We start from the raw sequence: 14,594 nt of genomic DNA, 5'->3' as shown, positions 1-14,594 counted from the left end.
CTCAGGAAACAAGAAAAAAATCTCAAATAAAACTAACTTTAAATTTGAGGGAACTAGGAAAAGATAATTAAATTGCAAATTAATCCCACAGTAAAAAAATTATTCCACATCTATCACAATAGAAATATATTGTCTGCTGCAATCTTGGTCAGGGATAGGTATTTGGGACCGTCATACATTCTGAAGAATAGTAAAGAAGCAGAGGACATTTTTGGAAATTTCAAGTAAAGATGAAAATTTACAAAAACTCACATATCTGGCTATATTTAGGAATATGTTAAACTGTGAAAACAATATCTTGAGGAAAAAAGAGCACACTCCAAAATGACATATTCAGTAAGGAAATGTACATGAAGTTTAAAGTAACATTTTAAACATTAATTGATGTTTAAATAAATAATAAAAACAAATAAGAATGGGCATGAAAGATACTAAAATTAATTCTGCCTGGAGCAGAAATTAAAGGAATAGAATTAGTAAGTTATACACAATGTTCTTTGATGGTAATATTTATTTCTTTAAAAAGTGATGTAAATGAATATGAAATAATGCCAAGGTTTTTCTAAAGGAAGCTGTGTGTACATGGATAAACACTGAGTTTTCATTAACTTCTTATTTTGATGTAAAATTTGAAATATTTCATGAAAATACTAAATAAGTAAACATCAATTATGACCCTCACTCATTTAATTACAAAAAGAGGAAGGTAGAAACACAACTATTCACACACACACAGACACATTCACAGATATATTAATATAACCAGCAGAAAGAGAATTCTCAAATCATTTGCCAAGAAAAAAACATATAAAAACACTTTCTTTTAACCTTATTTCTCTTACTTCTTTTCTTCCCTTTAGTATAGAGATGATAAAAGAAGAAGATAAAAATATAAGTATCTAAATCCATTTATTTCCCTTGAAGTGCTACTTTAACTTGCCATAATATGTTTTGATAATATTCTATTATCATCCATTTTGAAATGCTTTCTGATTTGCTTTGTGATCTGTCCCTCTCTCTCTCTTTCTTCTCTTCTCTCTCTTCTCTCTCTCTTTCATATATTTGGAGGTTTTTAAAAATTATATAATTCTTATTGATTTCTAATTAAATTAATTATAATCAGATAGCATACTCAGTTTTATTTCAGTCCAATGATAATTTAATTGAGACTTGTTTTATGGACCATCTTTACCTATTGCTTGTTGAAAGTTCTTTTTGGACTTGATAACAATTAATGGATGTCATGCTCTTTAAATGTCAATTATAATAAGTTGGTTGATAGAATTGCTCAAATCCTCTTTGCCTTTACTAATTTTTTCAAATCTTATGTTTTACCAAATACAGGAAGAGGGATGTCAATAGCGCCATCTATGATTGTAGATTTGTCTATTTCTTCCTTTAGGCTTATAAACTTTTTGCAATGTATAATCCAAAGTTCTGTATTATGTTATATATTCTCAAAAAGATAACCTTCTAAATTACCAGGGGCACACAATTCTAATGTATTATAGGTGAATTGATCCTTATATCATTAGGAAATACTGTACATTTAAAAAACATATTCTTTGATTTGAGGGTTTTTTTTTGGAATGATCTAGTGATATTTTTCGTGAGTTTATGATTTGCATGGTATATCTTCTTTTAAAAAATCCTCTATTTTATTACACTGGAACACTGCAAGTGATTTTTTTCTTTTCATATAGTTGGGTTGTGTCTTATGGTGCAGTGGAGTTTGATTCTGGTGCATATATGCTCCCATTAAGATTATAAGACGTATGTCCCTTGGTGTTTAAAAAGAGAGGGTGGTCTGTTTAAGAAAAAAGTTTTCTTCACGATCTGTCAAAAGCTTAAGGTTTTCTCCTTCCAAGCCTGATCTCTTGGGTTCTGATCCTCCCCACCACACACCTCCATACTCTGCAACAGCACCCTCCCCACCCATGACATCTATTGCTGTGGATTGTCCACCATTCCCCCCACACACTTCAGCTTGCTTCCTGGACACCGCTGAGAACACCGATTTCATTAAGATTGCACATGACATGTGCAGGGAATACTAGTGTTTAGTTTGATTTGACAGCCTTTCATATAGTGCAATGTAAATCTTAGCCATTCTTCTTCTTGCCTCACTCCTGACTAAAAACTCTAGTACAAAACTAGAAATAGTTCTTATATCGTTTTTGGTTTGGGGTAAATGAAGGAAAAGTGTTTCTATTGGCCTCACCCCAGCTACCTTTTTTATTCTTTTGCTCCATGAATTCAGTCTTCTGTCTCTTAACAGACAGCTAAGTAAGTCCACTTGATCAGGACATTCTGAAATCTACTATGTCTGTGGATTTCTTTTCTGTTGTTGTTTTGTTTGAACAAGATTTTTAATTCAGAACAGAACTAGATTCATATGCAAATTGAAAGACAGTATAGTTACCATATAACCCTCACCCCAGCTTTTCCTATTACCATCTTTTACTAGTATGATCTATTTATCATAAATAATGAACTCATGTTGGTACATTAACTAATAAATTCTTCTTCTCAGTTTTTCTTTAATTTTTCCTTTCTTTCCTTTTTCTGTTCCAGAATTCCAGCTAGGAAAGCACGTTACTTTTAATAGACATGTCTTCTTAGTCTCCTCTTGGTTGTGACAGTTTGTTAGATTTTTCTTGTTTTGATGGCCTTGACAGTGTTGAGGATTACTGGTCAGTCATTCTGCCGAATGCCCCTCAGCTGGGATTTGTCTGAGGTTTTTCTCACGATTAGGCTGTGGTTATGGGTTTTTGGCAGGAAACCTACAGAAGAAATGTGCCACTTTTATTGCATTATATCAAAAGTACATGCTATCAACAGAATTTATCACCACTGATGTTGACCTTCATCACCTGCTGATGTGACATTTGTCAGGGTTCTCCCTTTAAAGCTCCTCTTTTTCTCCCCTCTCCACATTTCCATCTGTGTTCTTTGGAAAGAAGTCACTGTGTTCAGCCCACACCTACAGTGGGTTGTTACCGTACACATTCCTTGGTGGAGTATCTATGTGAATTATTTGGAAATTCCTGAATCGGAGTCCTGTTTCTTCTCTCCTATTTGTCTATTTATTTATATCAGTATGGACCCCAGAATATTTATCTTATGCTATTTTAATCCTCCACAAATAGTATCTAGCAATTAGTCAAAACTAAGCTTGACATGTTCCCAGTGTGAATTACGGCACTATCCAGCTAAACATTAAATATAAAAATAAATCTTGATTATATCTCCAAGATGCTCCTGACTCTCCAGATTTGGGGATGGGTTTGCTCTAATTGTTCCATGAAAAATGACTGATATTCAATTTGCCTGGCTTTTTTTTTTTAATACGAATGAGAAGACAATTTCTAAGTATCTTTTCTGTTGGAATTGAAATTGGAATGTGGTATATCTTTTTTTCACAATATACTTCTTTTCACCTGGTCTTTATATTTATTTATTTATTTATTTTTGTTTTTCATATTTGCAGTTGTGTTGGGTCTTGGTTTTTAGCCAGTATGAGAATCTATGTCCTGTGTTTACTCTGCCACATTATATAATTACTGTTACAATTGGGCTTAGTTTTTTTTTTTTTTTTATCATGCTATGGGCTTTTGATATATTTTTCCTTCATTTCCTTTGCCCCTTACTTTCTTTCCTGACTTCAGTGTGAAGTGCTTATCTTCTTACTTTTCAAATTTATCTCCTGGTTATAAATGTTTAGTTATAGCATTTTGTCCCATATTATTAGTGTTTCTTTAGTGTTGTATTTTTGAACTTCCCTTAAAATAATATTATGCCTTTTCACAAACTATGAAGATTTTATAATAGTATGTCCCTTCCTTTACTATTTATAAACCCCACAGTCCATTACATAAATTATCTTTTATTTGTAGTAGCTATAGTCATGTTAGTTTAAATCTATCCTTTTATGTGATATTATATATGTATTATATAATATTTTTGCTATATATTAGCTTTCGTACCTATCTTGATTCATTTCTTAGGAGAAAGTATTTAGGATTCAATTTACTATTATTTCCCTTCAGGTTAAAGAACTCATAATAGTGAAGGTCTTCTGGAGACAAATTCTTTTATCTTTGTCATTGCAAAAATGTCTTGGAGGAAGATGAAGAGTGCAGAGTAGGGAGAATTAGTGCTCAGCTTCACCCATGAACACATAAAAAATACATCCGCATCTCCATGTGGAACAGTTCTCACTGAAAACAACCTGGAGCCTAGGATAAAGTATCTTTTATAACCAAAGTCATAAAGATCCATATGGAGGCACATAGGACGGGAGGAGTAGTGATCAGGTCAGGACCGGGGATATCAAAGATTCAGGGCTTCTTCCGGGGAGTGAGAGATTTAAGCCATATATTGGGTACCCCAGCCCTGGGGTCTGACACTGGGAAAATGAGTCCCCTTAGCTGGTTTGAAAACCAGTGAGGACTTAGCAGAGAGCTGTGAGAAATCTGGGCTCTGTCATAAAGAGCACACAGCCTTGCTTACTGCCAGGGACAGGGGGAGGACGGAGACTGAGGATCTGGGTCCTGGACTGATGCCCTGTGAGGCCCCGCAGTTACCCAGCTGGCGCTGGTGCCCGCTCCGGCCACGCCTGCTCCAGGGCAGCCGTCCACGAGGGCGGAGGCCGGGGGAGCGTGTTGCTGAGGACGGTGTGCTCCTGGGGGGCACAGCCAGCTGGAATCTCGCCCTGCCTCAGCACAGCCAGCGTGGCCGTGGCGGGCACGCATCTAGAGGGGGGCTTTGGGGGTGGCCTGCGGGGATCACACCACCGGGTGACCTGGCCTGCACCGTCGCACCCGCCCCACCAGCTGAGGCAAAGTGCTCTTGCTTGAGGGTGTGACGCATATCCAGAGGAAGCAGACCCAGCTTGGATCTGGCCCTGCCTCTGAGCAGAGCCAGGGCAGCCGCTGACAGTGAGCACACAGGGGCAGTGGACTGGAAAGAGCCCGGGTTCCGACTGGCCTGCCCTGGGTGCCCACTGCGGTTCCATCTGCCCCCGCGCGGCTCTCCACCCGGGCAGAAGTGCCTGTGCTGGACGGGAGAGTGCTCCCTTAGAGCGGATGGAACCAGCTCCGCCCTGAAGCGCAGGGAGTGCGATTTAGCACCCAAGGCCTAGATCCTGCCCCTGCTAGGAGCTGATGCTCACTGAGCGTAGGGGAGCACCTACTCACCCCGGGCGCTGGCTCCAGCCCCATCCCTTGCCAGATTGGCAGCCGCCAGCACACTCTGGGGAAAGACGTGACCCATGCTTACTTCAGATTCAGCTCTCCCACCAAGGTCGTTGGACACACACAGGCTGCATAGGAAACTTCTTGCACAAAGAGATGACATTAGATAACTGTATCACCGAATTTCATAAAGTTGAACAAAATCAGAGGACAGAGGATTTGTTTCAAAAGAAAGAACAAGGAAACCCCCCATAGAAAAAGGTGTAATGCAACAGAGATAATAATTTATCACATAAAAAATTCAAAGCATTAGTAGTAACACTGCTCACTGAACTGGGAAGAGCTAAATAAAGTGAGAATTTAAACAAGGAACTAGAAAATATGAAAAGGGCCATCAGAGTTGGAGAACACAATAGCTAAAATGTAAAATACACTCACAATAGGGAAGAACTAGCAGACTAGGTGATACAGAAGAGTGTCTAAGTGATCTGGAAGGTAGAATAACGGAAGTCAATCAAAAGAGCCAAAAATTAAAATGAGGTTATTTTAAGGGACTTCTGAGACAGTATCAAGTGTAGAGGTCTCAGAAAGAGAAGAGAGAGAGACAGGTGTGAAAATATATTTGATGAAATTAATGCTTGAAGTCTTCCTGAAGTTGAGGAAGGAAACAGATTTCCAGGTACAGAATTCATAGAAAGTTCCAAGTAAGATGAACCCAAACAAGCTCACACCGAGGCATATCACATGTAAAACGGTAAGGGTTAAAGGTAAAGAAAGAATTTTATAGGCAGCAAGAGAAAAACATATAGTCACATATAAAGGAATCCTCATCTGGTGATCAGCTGATTTTTCTACAGAAACTTTTGCAGACAAGAAGGGAGTAGTATGATATATTTAAAATGTTTAAAGAGAAAAACTTACAATGCAGGATATTCTATCCAGAAAGGTTATCATTCAAAATTGAAGAAGAGAAAAAGAACTTCTCAGATAAGCCCCCCCCCCCCCCAAAATCATCAATAATAAAGCAGCCCTATAAGAAATGTTAAAGTGGAAAAGAAACTACAACATAAAGAATTCATCAGTTCAGTCACTCAGTCGTGTCCAACTCTTTGCGACCCCATGGACTGCAGCACGCCAGGCCTCCCTGTCCATCACCAACTACCAGAGTTTACTCAAACTTGTGAAAATAAGTGAATGTGAATATTAAAGAACAAAATTATAAAATCAACTATAACTACAATAAATAGTTAAGAGATAGACATGAACATGTAAAATATGATATTGAAAATGTCAGGGAGGGGAGTAAGAAATTTAGATCTTTTAGAATGTGTTTGAACATACATGACTACTAGTTTAGAACAAGTAGACATACCTATAATTTAACATATGTCAACCCCATAACCACAAATCAAAAACCTACAATAGATACACAAAAGCAAAATGTGTGTAAACATATCACTAATGAAAAACCTCCAACTATAAGGAGAGAAACTAATAGAAGAAGAAAGAACAACAGGAGAACTACAAAAGCAATCATAAAACAAATTACAAAATGGCAGTAAGTACACGGAGAAGGCAAGGCAACCCACTCCAGTACTCTTGCCTGGAAAATGCCATGGACAGAGGAGCCTGGTGGGCTACAGTTCATGGAGTCACAAAAGAGTTGGACACGACTTAGTTACTAAACAGCAACAACTTTTCTTTACAGCTTTACTTACTATGATGGATTATCTCTACATACTTCTTGTCTCCACTAGTCTGACTCCCTTAAGGATACTACCCAAAGCAATCTATTAATTTAAAGAAATACCCATCAAAACACCCATGATACTTCTCACAGAACTGGACCAAAAAATCCTAAAATTTACATGGAACCACAAAGGCTTAAACAGTCAAAACCATCTTGAGAGTAAAGAACAAAGCTGGAGGTATCCCACTCTCTGACTTTCAGTTCAGCTCAGTTCAGTCGCTCAGTTGTGTCCGACTCTTTGTGACCTCATGAATCGCAGCACGCCAGGCCTCCCTGTCCATCACCAACTCCTGGAGCTTACTCAAACTCATGTCCACCGAGTTGGTGATGCCATCCAGCCATCTCATCCTCTGTCGTCCCCTTCTCCTCCTGCCCTCAATCTTTCCCAGCATCAGGGTCTTTTCAAATGAGTCAGTTCTTCACATGAGGTGGCCAAAGTATTGGAGTTTCAGCTTCAGCATCAGTCCTTGCAATGAATATTAAGGACTGATTTCCTTTAGGATGGAGTGGTTGGATCTCCTTGCAGTCCAAGGAACTCTCAAGAGTCTTCTCCAATACCACAGTTCAAAAGCATCAATTCTCCGGCACTCATCTTTCTTCACAGTCAAACTCTCACATTCATCATGACCACTGGAAAGACCATAGCCTTGACTAGACGGACCTTTGTTGGCAAAGTAATGTCTCTGCTTTTTAATATGCTGTCTAGGTTGGTCATAACTTTCCTTCCAAGGAGTAAGTGTCCTTTAATTTCATGGCTGCAATCACCATCTGCAGTGATTTTGGAGCCCCAAAAAATAACATCTGACACTTTCCACTGTCTCCCCATCTATTTCCCATGAAGTGATGGAACCAGATGCCATGATCTTAGCATTCTGAATATTGAGCTTTAAGCCAACTTTTTCACTCTCCACCTTCACTTTCATCAAAAGGCTTTTTAGTTCCTCTTCACTTTCTTCCATAACGGTGGTGTCATCTGCATATCTGAGGTTATTGATATTTCTCCTGGCAATCTTGATTCCAGCTTGTGCTTCATCCAGCCTGGTATTTTGCATGATGTACTCTGCATATAAGTTAAATAAGCAGGGTGACAATATACAGCCTTGAACTACTCCTTTTCCTGTTTGGAACCAGTCTGTTGATGAATGTCCAGTTCTAACTCTTGCTTCCTGACCTGCATACAGGTTTCTCAAGAGCCAGGTCAGGTATTCCCATCTCTTTCAGAATTTTCCACAGTTTATTGTGATCCACAAAGACTGTGACATAGTCAATAAAGCAGAAAGAGAGGCTTTTCTGGAACTCTCTTGCTTTTTCAGTGATCCAGTGGATGTTGGCAATTTGATCTCTGGTTTCTCTGCCTTTTCTAAAACAAGCTTGAACATCTGGAAGTTCATGGTTTACGTATTGCTGAAGCCTGGCTTGGAGAATTTTGAGCATTACTTTACTAGCGTGTGAGATGAGTGCAATTGTGCGGTGGTTTGACCATCCTTTGGCATTGCCTTTCTTTGGGATTGGAATGAAAACTGACCTTTTCCAGGCCTGTGGCCACTGCTGAGTTTTCCAAATTTTCTGGCATATTGAGTGCAGCACTTCTATAGCATCATCTTTCAGGATTTGAAATAGCTCAACTGGAATTCCGTCACATCCACTAGCTTTGTTTGTAGTGATGCTTTCGAAGGCCCACTTAACTTCACATTCCAGGACTTCTGGTTCTAGGTGAGTGATCACACCATCGTGATTATTTGGGTCATGAAGATCTTTTTTGTACAGTTTGTCTGTGTATTCTTGCCACCTCTTCTTAATATCTTCTGCTTCTGTTAGGTACATACCATTTCTGTCCTTATTGAGCCCATCTTTGGATGAAATATTCCCTTGGTATCTCTAGTTTTCTTGAAGAGATCTCTAGTCTTTACCATTCTGTTGTTTTCCTCTATTTCTTTGCATTGATTGCTGAGGAAGGCTTTCTTATTTCTCCTTGCTATTCTTTGGAACTCTGCATTCAAATGGGAATATCTTTCCTTTTCTCCTTTGCTTTTTGCTTCTCTTCTTTTCACAGCTATTTGTAAGGCCTCCTCAGACAACCATTTTGCCTTTTTACATTTCTTTTCCATGGAGATGCTGTTGATCCCTGTCTCCTGTACAATGTCACAAACCTCTGTCCATAGTTCATCAGGAACGCTGTCTATCAGATCTAGTGCCCTAAATCTATTTCTCACTTTCACTGTATAGTCATGAGGGATTTTCTTTAGGTAATACCTGAATGGTCTAGTGGTTTTCCCTACTTTCTTCAATTTCAGTCTGAATTTAGCAACAAGGGAGTCCATGATCTGAGCCACAGTCAACTCCCAGTCTTATTTTTGCTGACTGTATAGAGCTTCTCCATCTTTGGCTACAAAGAATATAATCAATCTGGTTTTGTTGTCAACCATCTGGTGATGTCTATGGGTAGGGTCTTTTCTTGTGTTGTTGGAAGAGGGTATTTGCTATGACCAGTGCGTTCTCTTCGCAAAACTCTATTAGCCTTTGCCCTGCTTCATTCTGTACTCCAAGGCCAAATTTGCCTGTTACTCCAGGTGTTTCTTGACTTCTTACTTTTGCCTTCCAGTCCCCTATAATGAAAAGGACATCTCATCTCTGACTTTAGATTATATTATAAAGCTACAGTAATGAAAACAGTATGGTTCTGCCACAAAAACAAGCACATGTATCAATGGACAGAATAGAGATCCTAGAAATAAGCTCACACACTTATTTTCAATTAATTTATGACAACAACAGAGCCATGAATATACAATGGAGAAAAGACAGTCTTCAAAAAGTGGTGCTTGGAAACCTGGAGAGCTACATTTTAAAAAACAAAAACAAAATTAGAACACTCTTTCAAAAGATACACAAGAAAGAAAAGAAAGTGAAGTTGTTCTGTCATGTTTGACTGTTTGTGACCCCATGGACTCTAGCCTACCAGGCTCCTCCATCCATGGGATTTTCCAGGCAAGCGTACTGGAGTGGGTTGCCATTTCCTTCTCCAGGGGATCTTCCTGACCCAGGGATTGAACCTGGGTCTCCCACACTGCAGGCAGATGCTTTACCATGTGAGCCACCAGGGAAGCTGTATAATACAGAAAACACATTCAAAATGGATTAAAGACTGAACTCTAAGGCTGGAAATCATACAAGCCCTGGAACAAAACATAGACAGAGCACTCTTTGACATAAGTTGGAACGATATTTTTTGGATTTCCTTTACAAGGCAAAGGAATCAAAAGCAAAATTTAAAAAGTGGAACCTAAATAAACTAAAAAGTTTTTTGCACAGCAAAGAAAATCACTGACCCTGCCACCCCTCAAAAATACAATCTACTAATGGGAGAAAATATTTGCAAATGATATGTCTGATAAAGCAGATATCCCCAACTCCTAGGTCACAGATGGGTACCCCGGTACACAGCCTGTTAGGAACTGGGTCACACAGTAGGAGCTGAGCAGCGGGCAAAAGAGCAAATCTTCATCCACTGCTTCCCATCACTCCCCATCGCTCACATTACCACCTGAACCATTCCCTCAATCATCCGCATTACCGCCTGAACCATCTTCCGCCCCACCATCTGTGGAAAAATTGCCTTCCTTTAAACCAGTCATCAGCCCCAGGTGCCCAAAAGGCTGGGAAATGCTGTGATAAAGGGATAATATTCTCAGTATATAATACGAAAAAATATAATTCATACAACTCAATTTAAAAAAACAACAACACACACACACAATGATTAAAAACTGGATCCTGATTAAAAACTGGACAGAACACCGGATTAAATATTTTTCCAAAAAGGACACTTAGTTGGCCCACAGGCACATGGACAGATGCTCACCACTGGTAATCATCAGGGAAATGCAAGTCAAAACTACAGGTTATCACATCATGCCTGTCAGAATGGCTGTTGTCAAAAATATCAAAAGTAACAAATGCTGGAGAGGATATGGAGAAAAGGGACCTCTATGCTGTAGTGGGAATGCAAATTGGCTCAGCCATCATGGAAAATATGAGTAGTATGGAGGCTTGTCAAAAAGTTAAAATTAGAACTATAACATGAACCACAATTTCCACTTCTGGGTATATATCCAAGAAAACAAAAACACTAATATGAAGAGATACATGCATGCCAGTGTTCATAGCAGCATTACTTTCAATAGCTAAGCTAAAGAAGCAGCTTGTATCTGTCAGTTGATGCACGTATACACACAGATAGGCAAAGTGGAATAATATTCATCCATGAAAAAGAATAAAATGCTGCCATTTGTAACAACATGGATGGACCTGGTGGGTACTATGCTTAATAAAATGTTGGCCAGCAAAAGACAAACATGTATGTTGTCACATAGGTGGAATCCGAAAAACAAACAAATAAATAATACAAAATAAAACAGAAAGGGACTTACAGATATAGACAGCAAACTAGTCATTACCACTAGGGTGAGGAATGGGGAGAAGGGTGAGATGGGGGTCGGGTTTTAAGATGCATAAACTATTATGTATAAAGTAAAGAAGCAAGAAGAATATATTGCATAGCACATACTTCATATAACCAGTACTTTTAACTTTAAATGGAGTATAACTATAAAAATACTTACTCACTATGTTGTATACCTGAAAATAACATGATATTGAAAATCAGTTATATTTTAATTAAAAAGTAAAAAAAAAATGCCTCTATTCCACTTTTATTTGGGGAGCATATTTCTACTGCATATAACATTCTAAGCTCATGCTTCCTTTTCTTTTAGCGCCGTAAAGATGTTGCATTCTTTTAGCCTCTCAGCTTTCTCTGCTGAGCAGGGCCCTTTGTTGCTGTGTTGATGTGTCTTTCGTTTCCTCTTGCTTTTAAGACTTGCTTTTTATCTTCAGTTTTCTGCAGATTGACTATGAGGTGCCCAGTAATTTTTTTATTTTTTAAAGATATATCCAAGATGAGATGTTCGATGAGATTCCTGGATTTGCAGGTTGATGTCTCACAACTAAATTTTGGAAAACCTCGCTCATTGTATCTTTTCATATTTTTTCTAACCTATTATCTCTCTTGTCTCCTTTCACTTCCCCACAGATCGGATCCTCTCTTTTCTTTAGACTTTGTTTTAATCTCAGTTTAGATATGTTCTATTAATAAGTCTCCAAGTGTGTGGATTCATCACTGTGCTGTGTTAATCTGTTGTTAAAAACAACAAACAAATTCATTTTTGATGAATGATTTTTTTTCATTGATACAATTCCCTTTGGTTATTTTATATATTCTCAATATTTTATCATGCATGTTATCCACAATTTCTAACAGACAATTTGTTACAGTCTGAGTATTGTGCCCCCCCCAAATTAATGAATTTGAAAAGTTGAATATTCATGCTGATGTGATGGTATTAGGAGGTGGAGCCTTGGGGAGGAGATCGATCTATGACAGTAGAGCCTCCTGAGCAGAGTTAGTTTCTTTTATAAATGAGACTCCATGGTGATCCCTAGTCCCTTCTCTCTGCCTTGTGATGTGACAGCTGGGAAGTTTCATCATATGAAAAAGGAAGGAGATTTTCACCAGACACTGAATCTGCCAGCACCTTGATTTAGATCTTCCATCATCCAGATGTGTGAGTAATAAATTTCTCTTGCTTATAAGCTACAGGTCTGTGTTTTTTTTGTTGTTGTTGTTTGTTGTTGTTGTTACAGCAGTCCAAATGAATGAAGATAATACTTTAGTCTCTTTATCACCTAACTAATATCATGCATACTTGCATCATCAAACCATATATGTTTCTTCTATTCACTGTTTCTCTTTTTTACTATGTCACTTAAAAATTATTGCTTTGGCATTTCATGTGCCTTGCAGTTTTTAAATTTTCTGCCAAACATTTTGTACTTAAGTAACAGTAGGGACTGAATTATGACACTTTTTTTCAGGATGCTAGAGCTGGAGGCTGAGCCAATTTGAAATATTGCTAAACTGTATATAGGCATTCTTGTAGCTTTAGTTCACCACTGACAATATATTTTGAGATTGTGATCAGGGCTTTCTCTTCTGTAGAATTACATGAAATGAGGAGCTATGCAGTCTTGAGTAGAGGAGTGACAATACATGACTCATGTATCAAAATGTTTACATCCTCCCAGACAATACAGCTAATGAAATAGAGCTTTATTGAGCCATCATTTTCTTTTCCACATGATCTACTTCAGGATTCTGCATAGCAGTCTGTGCTAAAGAATCATCATATTTTACTCAAACTTAAGTAAACTCAGGATTAGGGAAGAGCTAATCGTGGCCTAAATATTTAGATATTCAAGAGATGCAAGACCCAACTTCTCAGACTCTAAAGTCCTTTCAAAATAAAAGACAAGCGTAATTTGTCATTTTTGATATGTAGGCAAATTGAGGTTTGAGACATGAAGAACTTCTGACATCGAATCCATGCTTTTCACCATTACAAAATGCTGCCTCTTCATTGCTTTGTAAAATAATAAAATGAATTAGACCTGGCATGAACAGATTTTATTTGTATAGGGGCAGATAATAAATATTTTGAGCTTTGAGGTCCATTTTCTACCCTTGACAACCACTCAACTCTGAGTTGTAGCACAAAAGCATCCATGGACGATAAGTAAGTAAATAGTTTCAATAACTTAGTTTACAAAAAAAAGTGACGTGGTGAGTCAAATTTGGCCATTGTTTGCCAACCTCTGTTCTTACAAGCAAAGGGGGTTGCAAAACACATAAGTTAGAAGTTATGCTGATTCTTTTAAACTCTGTAGTTTTTCTGTTTGACACTGAACAGAAAAAGTGAAGTGAAGTGGGGTTACTCAGTCGTGTCTGACTTTTTGCGACCCCATGGACTGTAGCCTACCAGGCTTCTCAGTCCACGGAATTTTCCAGGCAAGAGTACTGGAGTGGGTTGCCATTTCCTCCTCCAGGGGATCTTCCCGACCCAGGAATTGGACCCGGGTCTCCTGCATTGCACGCAGAAGCTTTGCTGTCTCAGCCACCAGAGAACAGAAGAAGAACTAGGCAAATAAGAAGATGAATACGTTAACTTTCAATTACACCATGTTCCTATATAGCTCTTCTGCTGCCTAACCAAGAATAGATGTGGGAGAAATTGCAAGTTAGTTTATCTTTCTTGCAAAAGAATATTTGGAAGATTCTAGCATAGATGCATGTAAATCACATATTTGTTTCTCAGAAATCTGCAAATGCTTTGCTAAATTATCAAGATGCTTACAGTATGGAAATATATATTAGAGGAAGGAATAAACCTTTGTAAAATTTTGAAACTAAATATTCAAATGTTAGTATTTCTAAGATTACTACAAAAACGGCTCATATAAATATAGTATCTTCATCCTACCATATTCCTTACACTATGACTGTGAATTATATACATATATAATATATAAAGGCATATTAAAAGCAGAGATACTACTTTACTGACAAAGGTCCGTCTAGTCAAAGCTATGGCTTTTCCAGTGGTCATGTATGGATGTAAAGGTTGGACTATAAAGAAAGCTGAGTGCCTAAGAATTGATTCTTTTGAACAGTGGTGTTGGAGAAGACTCTTGAGAGTCCCTTGGACTGCAAGGAGATCCAACCAGTCCATCCTAAAGGAAATCAGTCTTGAATA

The sequence above is a fragment of the Muntiacus reevesi genome, chromosome 1, assembly GCF_963930625.1.
Source record: "Muntiacus reevesi chromosome 1, mMunRee1.1, whole genome shotgun sequence".
In the NCBI taxonomy this organism is placed as follows: Eukaryota; Metazoa; Chordata; class Mammalia; order Artiodactyla; family Cervidae; genus Muntiacus; species Muntiacus reevesi.
The sequence above is the reverse complement of the archived record's forward strand: the minus strand, read 5'-3'. Positions refer to the sequence as shown.